The sequence below is a fragment of the Aotus nancymaae genome, unplaced genomic scaffold, assembly GCF_030222135.1.
Source record: "Aotus nancymaae isolate 86718 unplaced genomic scaffold, 86718_ANA_hifiasm-v0.15.2.pri h1tg000058l, whole genome shotgun sequence".
In the NCBI taxonomy this organism is placed as follows: Eukaryota; Metazoa; Chordata; class Mammalia; order Primates; family Aotidae; genus Aotus; species Aotus nancymaae.
Window position 1 is genome coordinate 8,916,344 of NW_026988472.1, and position 20,366 is coordinate 8,936,709.

Sequence of the window (20,366 nt, forward strand, 5' to 3'; positions counted from 1 at the left end):
CTTCAAGGCTCAGTCCTAAACTTGGGTTTTGATGAGTATGCCAACTCTGGATATTAGCACAAATGTCAAGATCCCTTCTGGGGATTAGTCTCTGAACTGCCAGCTTTTTGGACTTCAGGCCAGTTCCTATTCTGAGTGAAAGCTCCAATCTAACAAGAGTGCATTGATTGCTTTCCAGCTAATCAAAGGGAAAGCATGGGTTGGCTGTCCTGGCATCTTTGTTCAACTAAAAATGATTGTCTCTGGCTCCTAATGCAGAGATATTCTTCCTTTTTTCCTGTGATGAGGGTGCACAATATCCCTTAATTTTGTTAAGTGTAAAGTTAATGAATGCCTTTGAATAGTCTTTGGGAAGTTATACAAGGTGGTTTTCTACCCCCCACCCCGCCAGGGAAAGAGTAGAACATCACCTGCCCTTCTCATTCTCTCAGTCATAAAAAAGGCTTGATTTAAATTTACACACATTGAAGGTTACTTACCTGAAGTTTTCCCTCTTTGGACTTCAGAAAGATATTTTTTAAAGTACCCATGGTCCTTCCAAAAGAATGGAATATTTTGAACAAAACTTAACTCATTTTGGTGTATGCATTTTGTTTGAGATTAAGAATTTTTTCTCTTGCGATTTTTCTGCCTCCCCACCTCCTCTCTCTATCTCTCTCAGTATGTGTACCTGTGTATGATTCTTTTCTACTCTCTATTTCCTGGGAAAGGCTTGGAGTTGAGTAAGGGAAAAATTTAAGGATGAATAGGAGAGGCAACTCATGAAGTGATGGAGAGTATGGTTGGTCTATTATATGTGATTCAGAATCGCTGTTATGATGAATCTCCTAGAACAGGAAGAATTGCTAGAGACCCCTTTCATGCCACAGTAAATTATCACCACAAAAATAATTTCTTCTCCCCTCCCCATAGCTCATCAGTGTAAAAGCTTGCAGTGACTATTGGTTTGTCACAGCTAGACTGGGAAAGTAGCTCTGTGTTGCCTGTGTATTGTATCCCAGGATCTGAGTAGCTTGCTTAGCCTGAGAGCTCGTGAAATCATGGAATTCAATGGTGATAGCAAACCAAGGCTCAAATGGACATGTTAGCTGTCTAAGACCACAAAGCTAGTAAGTGTCAGAGCTGGAACTCAAATTCAGTCTCTGTGTTTGACTCCAGATCCCAACTATTTTCCCTGTATCAATGGGGCTGAGTTCTGGAGAATTCCATTCATTAGGAGTATCATAATTCTATATAGCTCACTGTGATAGTGCTGTATCAGTCCTTGGCCCAACAGTTGGTCTGAAAATGTTAAGACCAGGAAGAGATAAACAAAATTCTCCTTAGGGATTTCAATCCAGAATGAAGAGTTCTTCCATAGTGACTTCCCACCTAACTTAGACACTTGGCCAGAACTATGATTAGTTTAAGATTTATTAGACACTCTGTAAATGGTAATTCTGTTCCTCTATCCCAGCACATACTGTGGGTGATATACAGTGCTAGCAGCTAACAAATGCATCATGTCATTTAATTATCACAGCTCTCTTACAAGGCGTAGGGATAAATATATCCCCACATTACAGATGAGGAGACTGAGGTACAAAGAAATGAAGTAACTGACATGTCCACTGTCTCACAGCCAGATCTGTCTGACTTCATATCTAGTTTGCTCTCTGTAACACTTCAGTTGGTTTCTTCCAATGTACCTACCTCTGTCTCAGCGATATTTTCAGAGGCTTTAAATGAAATATTTTAGCTAGGTTCTTCAGAAATTCTTGTATGAGTTTAAAAATCAAGCTGTGTATGCTTTCTCCCTTGCCTCAACCCGTGTTAACCTCAGCAGTAACCTTGACCCCCAGTAAAGACCAGGGGAAAAAATCGTAAATTGGTCTGAGAGGATAATTGAGGACTTCTTAGTTACCCAGGCTTTAGCTTTGCCTCGACCCGAGATGCTTACCAGTTTTCACAGAAGAATAAGCTGTTAATTGGCTCTTAGGATGAGAGTTAAGGTTCCAGGTGTGGGTCTGCTTGCAACTAAAGTGATGATTGTTGTCTCCTTACTTAACACATTAGTAGCCATCTGTTGGGCGAAGGCATCCTCTTTTCTAATCTGAAGCTAGTGTCAGTCTCAGCCAGTGAAAAAATGTTGTCATTTGTATTCTTCATTTCTCCCATTTCTTTGGGGTGTGCTACGTTTAATAATGTATGCATTAGGAGATGCTGAAAAGTGAGTTTTTAATCTAGTCTTTTTCTCCCAATAGGTTTATATTGTCCCCAAAGTGTGTGTGTGTGTGTGTGGGGGGGTATGGTATGTGTGTGTTTTAGACCAAGTATTGCTGGAGAAGCTGACATTTCATTATGTGTAGGTTATTGCATTTGTGGAGCAAAATCTCCCTTAAGTAATATATCTACTATGTGTCATTAAAAATGTATTCACTTTATATGTGCATGTTTTCAATTCAGCCATCTTTAATAGGGAAATATATTCTAGTAGATTAGTTTACAGTGTTTCTAAATATATTGTGAATCATAAACACCAGTAAAAACATCCAAAATGTGCATATTTCAGAGTCGATTATATGTTGATTAACCTTACGTGCTTTTGCTATAATTCTTACTATTGTCATTTTCCCTTGCTGTCAAACAACAATTCATTTTTGGAACATAAGATGCATAATTTTGACTGTTAATACAGCACCCAGCTGCATCTCAGCTCCCTTTGCATTATGGTACAAGTTTACTTTGGGGACACAAAGGTACTTTCTCACATTAGTCACAAAAACTGTAATTAGACATTAAACTTGAGATAAAAATATATTCATTATTTACCTATTTGCTTAATTAGAATTTTCATATCCACACTACAGAAAAATAATGTTTTTAATTCAACTAAGAGCAATGGGGCCCTGTTTAAAAAATAAAAATAAAAGAAAAAAGTCTGTGTTGTGGAGAATAGAGCAATGGACTTGGGGGTTTTAAATGCAGGCTATGAGTACTCTGTGGAAGTAGTGGAAATACTAGGCAAGTCTTTAAATATCTCATAGTCTTGTCTTTATGGTAATTCAGAGCAATAACTTTCACCTGACAGGGATCTGGTAAGAATTAAATAGGTCCTTCAAGAGAAAGTACCTGATACTGAGTTCAGTGAATGTATATTGTTGTTCTTAATGTGGCATTTGAGAGTTTTAAAAAAAGGCGTTTTCTAAAATTAATTCACCAATGATCTCTTCAAATGGCAGGATCTCATGATACAGTTTCATTGATTTAACAGGAACACTTTTACACTGTTGGTGGGAGTGTAAATTAGTTCAACCATTGTGGAAGACAGTGTGGAGATTCCTCAAGGACCTAGAAATAGAAATTCCATTTGACCCAGCAATCTCATTGCTGGGTATATATCCAAAGGATTGTAAATCGTTCTACTATAAGGACACATGCACACGAATGTTCATTGCAGCACAGTTTACAATAGCAAAGACCTGGAACCAACCCAAATGCCCATCGATGATAGACTGGACAGGGAAAATGTGGCACATATACAACATGGAATATTATGCAGGCATCAAAAACGATGAGTTCGCGTCCTTTGTAGGGACATGGATGAACCTGGAAACCATCATTCTCAGCAACCTGACACAAGAACACAAAATCAAACACCGCATGTTCTCACTTGTAGATGGGTGTTGAACAATGGGAACACACGGACACAGGGAGGGGAGCACTATACACTGGGGTCTGTTGGGGAGGAGTGGGGGGGACAGCAGGGGGTGGGGAGTTGGGGAGAGATAGCATGGGGAGAAACGCCACATATAGGTGAAGGGGAGGAAGGCAGCAAATCACACTGCCACGTGTGCACCTATGCAACAATCTTGCATGTTTTTCACATTTACCCCAAAACCTAAAATACAATTAAAAAAAACAAATATTTTTGAGTGCTGAGCATGTATGTTAAGCAATGTGGTGGTGATTATAGAAGGTGTATTCTCTAACCCTGTACTCTAGTTGAGAGAGATAAGACATACATAAGGTAAAATGCTTGAGCAAGGAAGTAGGTGATTACCAAAATGAGTGATACCAGCAGCAAGTGATTTTGAAGATTGGAGGAAGAAAACATAACACTATGTTTGCAAACAAGAAGGGGAGCTTGACTTAATTCCTAAATAATTTATAGGAATGCATAAAAACAGGATGGAAAGAAGTGTAGTTTTGGGGAATGTAAAGGAGGTCCATCCAACTTAAGATTTATGTAGGGGGTCAGTGAGAGATAAATGTGAACAATCTATAGAAGACCCAGAAAAAACAAGCTTTATTTAGTAAGCAATGAGGAACCACTGCAGGATTGCAAGCAGATGAATAAGTATGAGATTGGTGTTTATGGAAAAGTGGTGTGGGTTTGATTGGATGTAAGGAGCTCATGCTGCACGATTGCTCATGTAGTATAGTGAGCAGTGACAGTAGGAATAGACAGGACAAGTTAATAGGGGAAGATATTTCAAAGCCAGCACTTGGTGACTCATTCAGTATAAAGGCCGAAGAAGAGGAGGAGTACACAATGATTACCAGGTTTGAGCCAGTCAGACCTTTAGAGATTTAAAATGAATAAACAAAACAAAAATAGAAAATAGAGCTAGGGTTGGCATCAATTTTTGTTTGTTTTTTTATTGTTTTTAGTTTGGGGTAGGAGAAGATATAGAAAGCCAATGGACAGTTGTAGGGAGTAGGTAGAACTGGTGTGGTATTTAAGTGAGAGGTCAGGACTAGAGATTGTCCTAGAGCCTTAGAATGAAATTCCTAATCTAAGTTAATCTAAATTCTACATAAATATTTTCAGGTGGTCCCTTCATCCTAAAAACCTCATCTGCCCTTATCCTTTACCCTCCTCCAACTACCAAATTCTTTTCCTTCACAGCCAAACATCTTTGACATTGGCTCTATTTTCTTACCTCCCATTTCCTGACTGCAGTCAGCCTTCTACCCTTACCACTACTATGCCACTCTCCTCTCTATGGTTCCCAGGTGAATTAATGTCTTCTAGATTGACAAAACAAAGTCAAGGAGCATTGTTTCTTCTCCTTTTCTAGTGAGCAACTTTTCAGTAAGTTTTTCAGCCATTATTATATGGTAGAAATGGTGTCAAATCACATACAAGCTAGATGAACTTTGGTAAGTTTCTTAATCACAGTTTTCTTATGTGTAAAATGGGGATAATATCTATTTTGTTACATGAGTAAATGAGCTGATATGCATAAGCCCTTTGGAAATAGTAGTTGCTTAATAAATATTATTTCATCATTGCAGCATTGGGTACTGTTGAGCACTTCTTTCTAGAAATGTGTTTTCCTTGATTATCATAACACTTTTTTAAAATTATAATTTAGGTTCTGGGGTACGTGTACAGATCATGCAGGATTGTTGCATAGGTACATACATGGCAAGGTGGTTTGCTGCCTCCATCCCCCTGTCACCTATATGTGGAATTTCTCCCCTCATTATACCTCCCCACCCCCGCTGTCCGTCCCCTAGCCACACCTACTGACCGCAGTGTGTGATGCTTCCCTCTCTGTGTCCACGTGTTCTAATTGTTCAACACCTGCCTATGAGTGATAACATACGGTGTTTGGTTTTCTGTTCTTGTGTCAGTTTGCTGAGAATGATGGTTTCCAGATTCATCCATGTCCCTATGAAGGACACGAACTCATCGTTTTTTTATGGCTGCGTAGAATTCCATGATGTATATGTGCCGCATTTTCTTTATCCAGTCTGTTGATGATGGACATTTGGGTTGGTTCCAGGTCTTTGCTATTGTAAACAGTGCCGCAGTGAACATATGTGTGCATGTGTCTTTATAATAGAACAATTTATAATTCTTTGGGTATATACCCAGTAATGGAATTGCTGGGTCAAATGGTGTTTCTATTTCTAGGTCCTTGAGGAATCGCCACACTGTCTTCCACAATGGTTGAACTAACACTTTTTTTTTTTTTTTTTTTTTTTTTGAGATGGAGTCTCACACTGTCACCTGGGCTGGAGTGCAGTGGCATGATCTCGGCTCACTGCAACCTCCACCTCCCAGGTTCACGCAATTCTCCTGCCTCAGCCTCCTGAGTAGCTGGGATTATAGGCGCACACCACCACACCTGGCTAATTTTTTGTATTTTTAGTAGAGACAGGGTTTCACTATGTTGGCCAGACTGGTCTCAAACTACTGACCTCGTGATCTGCCTGCCTCAGCCTCCCAAAGTGCTGGGATTACAGATATGAGCCACTGTGCCTGGCCCAAAACACTTCTTTTTCCTAGTTTTCCTACTACTAGTTATCTTGAGCTCTTTTTCCTTAATTGTCTTTTATCCACAGATACACAGTAGAGCAGTAGTTCTCAAACTTGAATGTACATTAAATTCCCCTGGAGAATTTATATTAAAGAACACACTGCTCCCCTGTCTTCAGAGTTTCTGATCTCTGGTAGGAGCTCAAGTAGTTCTCAGATAATGCTGATGCTGCTGGTGTGGGGACTGAATTTTGAGAACCACTAATCTAGAGTTCTAGCTCAGCCTCTCTTTCTTATTCTATGCACTTTTATTGAGGGACTTCAGGTACCACTGATGACTCCCAGATTTCTGTATCTAGGGAAGACCACATGCACAGATTCCAGATTATCATTTTCAACTGGATGTTAGACTTCCACACAGAGTTGTCCTCCAGACACATTACAATCCAACATGCCAAACTGATTCTGAAGTACATATGTAAGATTAGTCAGGAAAGGTATGAATAAAAGAGGATAAAAGACAAAGGGGCTAGTCTTGTTAAAACATGTTATAACATTACAGTAATTAAAATACTTTGGTACTAGCACGTGGATAGACTGATCAAATAACCATAATGAGGTCTAGTGATAATGAATTCTAACCATAATGATTCAAAGACATTGTTTAGTATATAACCTTTAGTATATGATTTTATCATGAAACATGAAAAGTCTAAGCAAAACACAAAACCTGGAAACCAGCTGGGTGCAGTGGCTCATGCCTGTATTCCCAGCACTTTGGGAGGCTGAAGTGAGTGGATCACCTGAGCTCAGGAGTTTGAGACCAGCCTCGGCAACATGACAAAACCCCATCTCTACAAAAAATACAAAAATTAGCCAGGCGTAATGATAGATACCTGTAATCCTAGCTACTCGGGAGGTTGAGGCAGGAGAATCACTTGACTCTGGAAGGCAGAGGTTGCAGTAAGTAGAGATCACACCATTGCACTCCAGCCTGGGCGACAGAATGAGACCCTGTCACAAAAAACAAAACAAAACAATACAAAACAAAACACAAAACACAACCAACCAAAAAAAAAAAAACCTCGGAAGCCATAAAAAAGAAAATTGTTAATCTGACAACACGAAAGTTAAAATTTGAAGCATCAGAAAAATACAAAAATAAAATCCAAAGACAAAAAACTGGAGAAGGGGTTTTGCATCTGATATAGCAAGAGGCTGGCTCCCGTAATATATAAAGAGCTCTTGAGAATAACAGGACAATGCCAACAAACCATTCAAAAAGAGGGAAAAAGAACCTGAACAGGCAGTTCAGACAAAAAGAAAGTGGGCTTATAAAAACAAATGAAAATGTGCTGTGTTGGCACCGTATCTCATGCCTGTAATCCCAATAGTCAAGAGGAGACTTGTGGCCAGAAGTTCAAGATAAGACTGAGAAACATAGTGAGACCTTGTCTTGACAAAAAAATGTAAAAATTAGCCAGGCATGGTGGTGCACGCCCTGTAGTCCCAGTCACTCAGAGGCTGAGGCTAGAGCATCACATGAGCCCAAGAGTTTGAGGTTGCAGTGAGCCATGATTGCACCACTGCACTCCAGCCTGGGCAACAGTGCACAATCCTAACTCAGGGAAAGAGAGAGAGAGTGAAAAAAAAGAGAGAGAGAGATGCTCGACACTTACAATTAAAGCAGTATACATTACTTTAAGCAATAACTTTCACTTATCAGAATGGGAAAAATCAGAGCATTTGATATACTTTTTTTTTGCCAAGCATGTAGAGAAATACATGTGTTCTTATACCTTGCTACTCAAACTGTATTCCTTGGATCAGCAGCATCTGCATCAACTGAGAGCTTTTTAGAAATGCGGCTCCAGAATCTGCATTTTAATCAGATCCCCAGCTGACTTGTAGGCATATGAAAGTTTGTAAAGCACTACTCTAATACATTGTTGGAAGTGTAAATTAGCATAACCTCTTGGCATCTTAGTATATTTTACCACAATTAAACACGTACTTTTTGACCCATAGTTCCACTTGTAGGACTTAATATAAAATATATAATCATGCATGTGTATGAAGACATGTAAAAAGATATTAATCACAACATGATTTGTATTAGAAAAATATTTCATATTAGCAAAACAGCTTCAGTATCATTACTTGAGTAAAGGTTAAACTATAAAAAATTTACTTGGTAAAATACTATTCAGTTATTTCAATTTGTTTAAGAAAAGTATGTGTAGATACGGAATTGTCTCCAAGATATATCGTTAAACACAAACAGCAAGGTTCCAGCAGCATTATAATCTGCCTTTTCTGTGTTCTATTATTATAATTCCCATTTTAGAGATAATGTAAGTAAGGCAGAGAGGTTAAATAACTAGCCCAAGAATATAGGGCTGGAAATTGTGGATTCAAATCCAGACAGTCTTGTTCCAGAGCTTATGTTCTTCATAATCTGCCATACTGCTGCTCAGGGATAAACAATAAACTGTTAAAAGTAGTTTCCCCTGGAGTATGGGGCACTCTTTTTTCATTGTATATGCCTTTGTACTATTTAAATTGTTTGCCTTCTGCAAGTATTGCTTTAAATAATTTAAAAATATTTAAAAATCAATTTTTCTAAAACTGAACTAATTCTCCTCCCCACTCTTCTGCTGATGCTGGTGACAGGCTGAATCATAAACTAGAGTGAAAAACCTGATACACATTCTGTACTCCCTCTTATTTATCCCTCACAGCTGTCTCATCAGCTACCAAGACTAACTGGTTCTACCTCCTAGACCAGACATTTCTCAAACTTGCCCCTCCACTCTATCCCTGAATTATAGATCACTTGGACTATAGTATTCATTTCCTGTCTGATCCACCTGCATCTTTTCTCCCTACAAAATGCCAATGGACACATCTTTCCAAAATGTGAATCTGATCCTACCATTCTCCATGTTCTGACCCAGTTTGCCTCTCTGGCCTTACTGTTCACCACTTCTCCTCATGCTACCCTCAGGACACCATTCTTCCCCCTTGATTTCCATGATTTTAATATGCTATCAATATTCCTTCTCTAGAAGTACCTTTCAACTGGGTCCAATTTCTATCCTTCGTTGACAACCAGACCTCAAGCATGACCTTTTTTAGATTTTCCATGGATGCAGACTATTGGTAGACATTATATATTCTGTACTATGCATGTCAGAATACCTAAAGTTTCATGGTCCTTCAGTGTTCCACAGAAAATGTCCCCAGCATCAAAGTACTCCTGCTTGAATGCTGTACATTCACATTCCTTGTAGGCTCCTCTGCTCCCCAACATGGATGCAGTATCCTGCAGACTGCTTCTTCAGATCTCCCCCATGGCTAACTCAAAGTTTTTCTTTGTCCTAAGTTTTCTCCTGGCCCTCAGCACCCTTCTTGGTCATGAAGGATTTCTGGGAGGCTTTCCCTTTTATTATCAATTTTAGATTCATCATCTTCCCTTCCTATCATTCTACCTGTACCTGTAGAGGAAGGAGGTTAGAACAGTGGCTAAGAACAAGAAAGGTCTAGGCAGCTATGCTAATGAATTTGGAATTTTCCCATAAGCATAGGAAGCCAGTGAAGAAATTTAAGCATGAGAGTGGCAGGACCAGGTTTGCACTTTGAAAAGATGTATTCATTGGCATTTTGCAGGGAGAAAAGAGGCAGGTCGACCAGTTAGAAAATGAATGCTATAGTTAAAGTGATTCAGGGATAGAGTAGAGGGGTGGTTTTTGAGAATTATCTAGCCTAGGAGGTAGAATCAATACGTCTTGGTGCCTGATTAGACAGATGTGAGGGGTAAATAAGAGGAGAGAGTCCAGAGTGTCTACCAGATTTCTCACCTTAGTAAATGATTCAGCCTGTCACCAGAACCAGCAGAAGAGTGGGAAGGTGTCTTTGTTTACCTATGCTACTACAACAAAATACTTTAGAGTGGGTAATGTTTTAAAGAATGGAAATTGGTTTCTCACAGTTCTAGAGGCTGGGAAGTCAACACCAAGGCACCAGCAGATTCAGTATCCAGTGAGGCTATTCTCTGCTTCAAAGGTGGTACCTTGTTGCTGTGTCCTCACATAGAGGGAGAGCAAAGGGGGAAAATGCTGTGTCCTCACATAGCAGAAGAAGTACAAGGGCAAAAAAGGCAAAATCTTCCTCAAACCCTTTTATAAGACCACTAATACCATCTATTAGGGCAGAACCCTCAATGCCTAATCCCCTCCCAAGGGCCTTACTTTTAATACCATCACCTTGGGAGTTAAGTCTCAATATGAATTCTGAAGGGACATACATATTTAAACCATAGCAAAAAAGAATTAGTTTGGTTTTGTAAAAGTTAATTTTTAAGTATTTCTTTTTTTTTTCTCAAAGCAATACTTGCAGAAGGCAAACCATTCAAATAGTACAAAGTCATATACAATGAAAAATGAGTCCTCTACACTTGAAGGGAACATTGTTAACATACCATAATGCTATCTTATTTTCCTTCTGCAGAACATAGACTAACCTACCACCACCTTCCAAACCTACTCCCCACTGAATTTCCTCATTTCCTTACTGCAAAGGTAGTTCAACATACACAAATCAATGAATGTGATACACCACATTAGCAGAAAGAAAAATAAAAGTCATATGATCATCTCAGTAGATAAAAAAAAATCACAAAGTGCAACATGCTTTCATGATTAAAAAAAAAATCTGTCCAAAAATTAGGTGTAGAAGGAATGTACCCCAACACAATAAGGCTATATATGACAAGCCCACAGCCAACATTATATTCCATGGTGGAAAGTGGAAAGCTTTTCCTTTAAAATAGGAAACAAGACAAGGGTGCCCATTTTCCCCACTTCTACTCAACATAGTACTGAAAGTCCTACCAGAGCAGTCAGGCAAGAAAAAGAAATAAAAGGCATATCAATTGAAAAGGAAGAAGTTAAATTGTCTGTATTTGTAAGCGACATGATCTTATACAGAAAACCCTAGAACTCCACCAAAAAGCTGTTAGAAATAATAAAATAATTCAGTAAAGTTGCAAGGTACAATATAATCCTGTAAAAATTAATAATGTTTCTTTACACTAACAACAAACTTAGAAAGAAATTTTTAAAAGATCCTATTTACAATAGCATCAAAATAAATTAAAATAATTAGAAACAAATTTAATCAACAAGGTAAAAATCTGTATGCTAAAAACTATAAAACATTGATGAAATAAATTGAAGAGGACACAATAAATAAGACATAAATAAATAAAAATATTCCATGTTCATGGGTTGGAAGAATTACTACCATTAAAATGTCTATACTACCAAAAATGATCTACAGATTGAATGCAATCTCTATCAAAATTGCAACTACATTTTTTCACAGAAATAAACAATTCTAAAATTTGTAAGAAATCACAAAAGATCCCAAATAGCTAATGAAATCTTGAGAGAAAAAAAAAAAAGCTGGAGACATCATACTACCCAATTCCAAATATACTATGAAATTGTAGTAATCAAAACAATATGGTACTGGTGTAAAAACAGAAATACAGTTCAGTGGAACAGAAGAGATAGCCCAAAAATAAATTCACACATTTACAGTCAACTGATGTTTACAAAGGTGTTAAGAGTACACAATGGGGAAAGCACAGTCTCTTCAATAAATGGTGTCATGAAAACTGGATATTCACATGCAGAATGAAATTGGACTCTTATCCTACACCATATATAAAAACCAATTCAAAATTGATTAAAGACTTAAACATAAGACCTTAAACTCTGAAACTACTACAAGAAAACAAATGAAAAAGCTTTCTGACATTTGGCTTTGGCAAAGATTTTTTGGCTGTGGACCTGAAAGCACAGGCAATAAAGGCAAAAATAGACAGGTTGGATTGCATCAAATTAAAAAGCTTCTGTACAACCAAGGAAACAATCAACAAAGAGACAACCTACAGGTTTGGAGAAAATATTTGCAAATCATATATTTGATAAGGGGTTAATATCTAAAACATATAAGGAAAACAAGTCAAAAATAAGAAAACAAATAACTTGATTTAAAAAATGGGCCAAAGGCCGGGCGCGGTGGCTCAAGCCTGTAATCCCAGCACTTTGGGAGGCCGAGGCGGGTGGATCACGAGGTCAAGAGATCAAGACCATCCTGGTCAACATGGTGAAACCCCGCCTCTACTAATACAAAAAATTAGCTGGGCATGGTGGCGCGTGCCTGTAATCCCAGCTACTCAGGAGGCTGAGGCAGGAGAATTGCCTGAACCCAGGAGGTGGAGGTTGCGGTGAGCCGAGATCGCACCATTGCACTCCAGCCTGGGTAATGAGCGAAACTCCGTCTCAAAAAAAAAAAAAAAAAAAAGGGCCAAAGATCTGAATAGACATTTCTCAAAAGAAGACATATAAATGGTCAACAGGTATATTTTTTAAAATGTTCTACATCACTAATCAGTGAAATGCAAATCAAAACCACAATGACATATCACTTCACATCTTTTAGAATGTCTGTTATCAGAAAGACAAGTGTTGTTGAGGGTGTGAAGAAAAAGGAACCCTTATACACTATTGGTAGAAATGTAAATTAGTATAACCATTATGGAAAACAGTATGGGGGTTTCTCAGAAAACTAAAAATAGAACTACAATATAATCCTGCAGTTCCACTTTTGGGTATATATCTAAAGCAAATGAAATCAGTATGTTAAAGAGATGTTTGCACTCCCATGTTTATTACAGTACTGTTTACAATAGCCAAGATATGGAATAAATCTAAGTGTCCAACAACAGATGAATGAAGAAAGAAAATGTTATACACACACACACACACACACACACACACACACAATGAAATACTATTCAGCCATAAAAGAAGGAAATCCTGTCATTTTTGACAACATGGATGAAACTGGAGGACATTATGCTAAGGAAATAAACAAGGCACGGAAACACAAATACCACATGATCTCATATGTAAAATGTAAAAAAGCTGAACTCTAACCTAGCAATCCCATTACTTGGTATATATACAGAAGAAAATAAATAGTTCTACCAAAAAAGACATCTGTACTTGTTTGTTCCTTCCAGCATTATTCACAACAGCAAAGACATGGAATCAATCTAGGTGCCCATCAATGGTGAATTGGATAAATAAAATGTGGTACATATACATCATGGAATACTATACAGCCATAAAAAAGAGTGAAATCATGTTCTTTGCAGCAACATAGATGCAGCTGGAGGTCATTATCCTAAGCAAATTAATGCCGGAACAGATAGCCAAATACCACGTTTAGCTCCTACTTATAAGTAAGAACAATGGGCACTTAACGGACATAAAGATGGCAACAATGGACACTGGGGGCTACTAGATAGGGGAGGGAGGGATGGGGAGGACAACTACTGGAAAACTATTGGGTACTGTGGTTAGTACCTGCGTGATGGGATCATTCGTACCCCAAACCTGATTATCACACAATATACCCATGTAACAAACATGCACATGTACTCCCTGAATCTAAAATAGAAGTTGAAATTATATTAATAATAATAAATTAAAACATCAAATGCATAGAAGCAGAGGGTAGAATGATGGTCACCAGTGATGGAGGGGTTGGGCAGGAAATGAGCTGTTGATCAAAGGATACAAAGCTTCAGTTGAACAGGAGGAATACATTCTGGAAAGCTAATATACAGACTAGTGACTGTAGTTAATAATAATGTATTGTAAACTTAAATTGGTAATAGAGTAGATCTTAAATGTTCTTACCACAAAAATGATAATTATGTGAGGTTATGGATATGTAAATTAGCTTTATTTAATCATTTCACAATGTTTACATATATAAAAAATTATATTGTGTATTATAAATATGTACAATTTTTATTTGTCAACTAAACCTTAATAAAGCTATTAAAAAGGAAGTGGACAGATTGATGAACTCGAGGTTTGTGAATATCAACACTTCAGAAAGGGAAATTTCCTGAAGGCTTATGTGGAAGATTGTGGAACAAGGTAAAAGCCTTAATGAAAAGAGGTCTTACCAGGGAGGTACGTATATGGCAACTGCTCACCAGCACATATCTCCCCCTGACAAGGGCAGCTGTGATTCAAGAATTGCCTTCTTGGTCCTAGGACCTTCCTCACCCTAAAGAAGGACATTCCTGTCCAGGGAGGCTAAATACTTTTTAAGTAGCTGCCCTCTATTATATACATAGCACTGATAGCTGAAGGAAGGCTTCCAGCCTACCTTGGAAAGCAGCACTCCACAAAAGCCAAAATAGCAGCAGCCAGTATTTAGAAGAAATCACTTGAAAGTCTGTTTCAAAACATATGGTACAGTAATGGTTCTCAGACTTATGAGTGTGCATTAGAATCATCTAGAGGATCCATCACAATCGAGTTGGCTTCATCCCTGGGATCCAAGGCTGGTTTAACATACACAAATCAGTAAACATAATCCATCACATAAGCAGAACTAACGACAAAAACCACATGACTATCTCAATAGATGCAGAAAAGGCCTTCAATAAAATTCAACACTGCTTCATGCTAAAAACTCTCAATAAACTAAGTATTGATGGACTGTATCTCAAAATAGTAAGAGCTATTTATGACAAACCTACAGCCAATATCATACTGAATGGGCAAAAGCTGGAAGCATTCCCTTTGAAAACCAGCACACAACAAGGATGCCTTATTTCACCACTCCTATTCAAAATAGTATTGGAAGTTCTGACCAGGGCAATTAGGCAAGAGAAAGAAAGAAAGGGTATTCAAATAAGAAGAGAGGAAGTCAAATAGTCTCTGTTGGCAGATAACATGATTGATTGTTTATTTAAAAAACCCTGTCATCTCAGTCCGAAATCTCTTCCAGCTGACAAGCAACTTCAGCAAAGTCTTAGGATACAAAATCGATGTGCAAAAATCACAAGCATTCCTATACACCAATAATAGACGAACAGAGAGCCAAATTATGAGTGAACTCCCATTCACAATTGCTACAAAGAGAATAAAATACCTAGGAATACAATTTACAAGGAATGTGAAGGACCTCTTCAAGAAGAACTACAAACCACTGCTCAAGAAAATAAGAGATGACACAAACAAATGGAAAAACATTCCATGCTCATGGATAGGAAGAATCAATGTCATGAAAGTGGCTATACTGCCCAAAGTAATTTATAGATTCAATGCTATTCCCATTAAGCTACCATTGACTTTCTTCACAGAATTAGAAAAAACTACTTTAAATTTTATATGGAACCAAAAAAGAGCCTGTTTAGCCAAGACAATCTAAGCAAAAAGAACAAAGCTGAAGGCATCATGCCACCTGACTTCAAGCTATACTACAAGTCTACAGTAAACAAAACAGCATGGTACTGATACCAAAGCAGATATATAGACTGATGGAACAGAACAGAGGCCTCAGAAAGAATGCCACACATCTACAACTATCTGATCTTTGACAAACCTGACAAAAACAAGCACTGGGGAAAGGATTCCCTATTTAATAAATGGTGTTGGGAAAACTGGCTAGCCATATGCAGAAAACTGAAACTGGACCCCTTCCTTACATCTTATACAACAATTAACTCAAGATAGAGTAAAGACTTAAACTTAAAACCTAAAACCATAAAAACCCTAGAAGAAAACCTAGGCAATACCATTCAAGACATAGACATGGGCAAAGACTTCATGACTAAAACACCAAAAGCAATTGTAGCAAAAGCCAAAATTGACTAATGGGATCTATAAACTAAAGAGCGTCTGCGCAGCAAAAGAAACTGTCATCAGAGTGAACAGGCAACCTACAGAATGGGAGAAAAGTTTTGCAATCTATTCATTTGACAAAGGGCTAATATCCAGAATCTACAAGGAGCTTAAACAAATTTAAAAGAAAAAAACAACCCCATCTAAAAGTGAGCAAAGGATATGAACAGACACTTCTCAAAAGAAGACATTTATGTGGCCAACAAACATAAGAAAAAAAAGCTCATCATCACTGGTCATTAGAGAAATGTAAATCAAAATCACAATGAGATACCATCTCATGCCAGTTAGAATGGCGATCATTAAAAAGTCAGGAAACAACAGATGTTGCAGAGGATGTGGAGAAGTAGGACCGCTTTTACACTGTTGTTGGGAGTATAAATTAGTTCAACCGTTGTGGAAGACAGTGTGGCAATTCCTCAAGGATCTAGAACCAGAAATACCGTTTGTCCCAGCAATTCCATTACTGGGTTTATACCCAAAGGATTATAAATCATTCTACTATAAAGACACATGCACACGTGCTTATTGCAACACTGTTCACAATAGCAAAGACTTGGAACCAACCTAAATGCCCATCAGTGATAGAATGAATAAAGAAAATGTGGAACATATACACTATAGAATACCATGGAGCCAAAAAAAAGAATGAGTTCATGTCCTTTGCAGGGACATGGATGAAGCTGGAAACCATCATTCTCGGCAAACTAACACAGGAACAGAAAACCAAACACTGCATGTTCTCACTCATAAGTGGGAATTGAACGATGCGAACACATGGATACAGGGAGGGGAACATCACACACCAGAGTCTGTCGGGGTGGCGGACTAGGGGAGGGATAGCACTAGGAGAAATACCTAATGTAGATGACGGGTTGATGGGTGCAAGAAACCACCATGGCACATGTATACCTATGTAACAAACCTGCACGTTCTGCACATATATCCCAAAACTTAAAGTATAATTTTTAAAAATCCTCAGATTTTGGGCCCCACCCCTAGAGTTTCTGATTCAAAAGGTTGAGAATGGGACCCCAGAATTTTCTTTCCTATAAGTTCTTGGGTGATGCTGATGCTGGTCTACAGAACAAACTTTGAGAACCACTATTTGGGGGTCGGGGAGACATCAAAATTTGGAAGCAAAAAACTTGTGTTCAAGCCTTGTGTGATTTATTTCACCTCCCTAAGCCTGATTTTCTTCTTTTCTGAAATGGAGTTAGTAAGGTTATGAGAATTAAATGGAATGGTGTATATGAAAGTTCTTTATGAACTGTAAATGTTGCATACAAATGGTACTTGCTGCCACACCTCCACCACCACCACTAAATTTGTTCCCTCTCTAGCCAACTTTGTCCCACCGAGTCTATCAGGCAACTGGAGAAGTTGCCTGGCTTTAAAACTTGGCTTTAGTCAAGAAGGCCCTGAGTAGTGTTTTTTTCAAGCCACTGGGCATGGCCTTGATACTGACCTTGAATTGACTCCCCTTTTCCTTTGCCTGGCTTCCTCTCAAACTTGCTCCTAGTTCTTCCTGCCCTGGTCTACTCTCACAGCAAAGAACAGCTCCCAGTGCTAATATTAAGGGTAAAAAATTGTCAGGTGGAATTTTTAAAAAATTAGTAAGACAAAAGAATTCACTTCCAAGCAGCAAAATTATATTGAAAAAAGCATTTTGCTAGGTTGGTGGGCTCTAGGCTGATTTCCCTGAGGGTAAAATCTAGATCTTTGAAATAGTTAAATGGAATCAGAAGTATAATTGCAGATTCCTAATTTAGGAGTATGTCAGACAGTTGCCTGGGTAAATGATATGTCCATGTAGAATGGTGACATTTTTCTTTAGAAACCATTTTTTATTCCAAAGGTAATACATGTGTAGTGTATAAAATCTGGAAATGATTTAAAAGTGTGAAAAATAAAAACCTTTAATTCTACCACACAAAGATAAATACCCAGTGGTATAAGATTAGTAAATTTACATCCAGCCCTTCAATATCTACATGTCTGTATAAGATTATGTATATATATGCATATATGTTTCTTGAATTGGACTTGTAATATGTTCAGGTTTGTATACAATTTTTAAATTTACCATTGTGAGCCTTTTTCAGGATGATTAAGTAGTCTTCAAAAACATGATTTTCAATGACAAACTATTATTCCTTTGGGTAAATATACAATACATTATCTAACTCTTCCTAAATGTTGCACAGCTAGGATATTCCAATTTTTACCATTATGAATAACCCTGCAGTGGATAACATTTCAAGTACATAAATCAATGTGTACATCTCTAATGGCTTTCTTAGGATAAAATCCTAGGAGTGGAAAAACTGGATCAAAGGATATGAAATTTCTTAAATATAATTCACATACCATAAAGTTCACTACTTTAGGTGTGTAATTCAATGGGTTTTAGTATATTTACAAGGTTGCGAAATCATTACCACTAATTCCAGAAAAATGGAGCATTTCACAAATTTGCGCATTATCTTCGTGCAGGAACCATGCTAATCTCTGTATCATTGCATTTTTGGTGTATGTCAGCCAAAGGAAGCACAGTAGAAACATTTTAAGTCTCCTGATAACATATGCCAAAATTTCCTTTAGCAAATGTGTATCCATTTTGATTCCCACCCAACAATGTATATCTATTTCCCCACAACTTTGTTAGCACTTCTCTTTAAAAAGTATTGCCAATATCATTGAAAATGGCATTTCATTGTTTTGTCTCTATCACCTGCTCTTCTTCCTCTTCTGCCCAAACTATAGCTCTGCCGAGATCTGTTATTGCCCTCTTTTTTGTGCACATTCACCATGGGCAGTCACATCCACTGCAACAGCCTTGGCTGCCTCCTCTGGTTAGTGACCACATGTCCATACCGTACCCTAACCTTGTTCTAGCACTATAGACCACACATCAAGCTGCTCACTGAGCACACCTACCTACAGAATTTGCCAGCATAACAAACTAATATCTGAAATCAAACTCATGTTTCCTGAAACTGGTTTTTGCCTGACTTTGCTATTTAGATTAGTTTTATCAGCCTTCTTGGTGCTTTATAGCCATCTCTTCTCTCTGCTTATGTAAAGTACTCTGTTAATTCTCTGTCACATTCTTCCTTTCTGTTCCATCCCCACTGCCATTGCTCTGATTTTACCTTTTATTGTATCTATTCCATTAGCCTACTCACTTCTCTATGCTTCCAGTATCTATCCACTTAATTTATCCTAAACATGGCTACCATAATAACTTTCCTACCATACTGCTTGTACCATATTGCTCTCCTACTCTGGAACTTCCAAGGGCTGTCTCTTGCCTATTGGATTATGTGAAATAAAGGCTTTAACTTGATTCTTAAGGCCCACCATGCTCTTGCATCATTCTAATTTCACTTCCTCTGTGCCTCATAAAAACGATTTTTCTTCCTTCTTAGTATTCCTGTGCTTCCCACTTCTGTTCATGCAAATCTGGCATGGCCTCTATCCCAGTCATCTTTAGTGGTGATTGTATTGACTCTTCCAAAATTATCTCAGAGGCTCTGTGATGCCATTCTTGATTCAAGCAGCAGTGGTCTTTCCTTCTTTTGACTCTCGTTTTGTTAGCATTTCGTTTCTGATAGTTCTGACATCCCATCCTGTTTAATGGTTTTCCAGATATTTTTTTGTCCACCCTCTACCTCACTGTAAATTCCTTGAGCACAGGGATTATTATATCTAATTCATTTTGGCATGTTGCCTAGTACCTCTCCAAACACCTTAAATGCAGATAGAGGAGCCCCGTAAATGCCTGGACAAAACCATAGTGAAGAGTGCCAATTTTCTTTTTAGAACCACTAATGACTCCGTTTTGGGAATGAATACTGTGCTGAAAAGGTACAGATGCCAGGTGACCCAAGTGTCATGGTTCTTTTTACCTCATTTTCTACATTCAGTCCATCAACAAATACTGTCAGCCCTACCTCTTCAAAATACCTCTCATCAAATCTCTTGTTCTTACCCCGACTGCTACTTTCTTAGAACAAACCACCATTATCTATTACCTATAATAGCCCCTTTAAGTGATTCCTTGGCTTCTACTCTTGACCCCCCTTCCAAATCCATCAGCCAAGTCAAGCCTTTATAAAACTTACGGCATGTTAGTACCCTGCTTAAGAACTTCTAACAGCCTCCCATTTCACTGAGAATAAAATTCAAACTGTTTCACCCTTTGGAAACTCCATAATCTGGCCTATGAACCTCCCCAACATCATCTCCCACCACAGTTCACCTTGCTCACTGCGTTCCAGCTCTGCTGGGCGTTGGCTCCTCCTGATTCTCAAGTTATATCAAAGCAGAGTGAC

At 38.1% G+C, this 20,366-nt stretch overlaps 1 protein-coding gene and 1 pseudogene across 6 annotated transcripts in view; one reads left to right on the top strand and one right to left on the bottom strand.

The window, feature by feature from the left end:
* Positions 1–20,366, top strand: part of SHROOM4 (shroom family member 4) — a 237,519-nt gene that overhangs the window by 148,617 nt on the left and 68,536 nt on the right. The window lies entirely within an intron of this gene.
* LOC135269976 (U6 spliceosomal RNA) lies at positions 18,481–18,581 on the bottom strand (annotated as a pseudogene).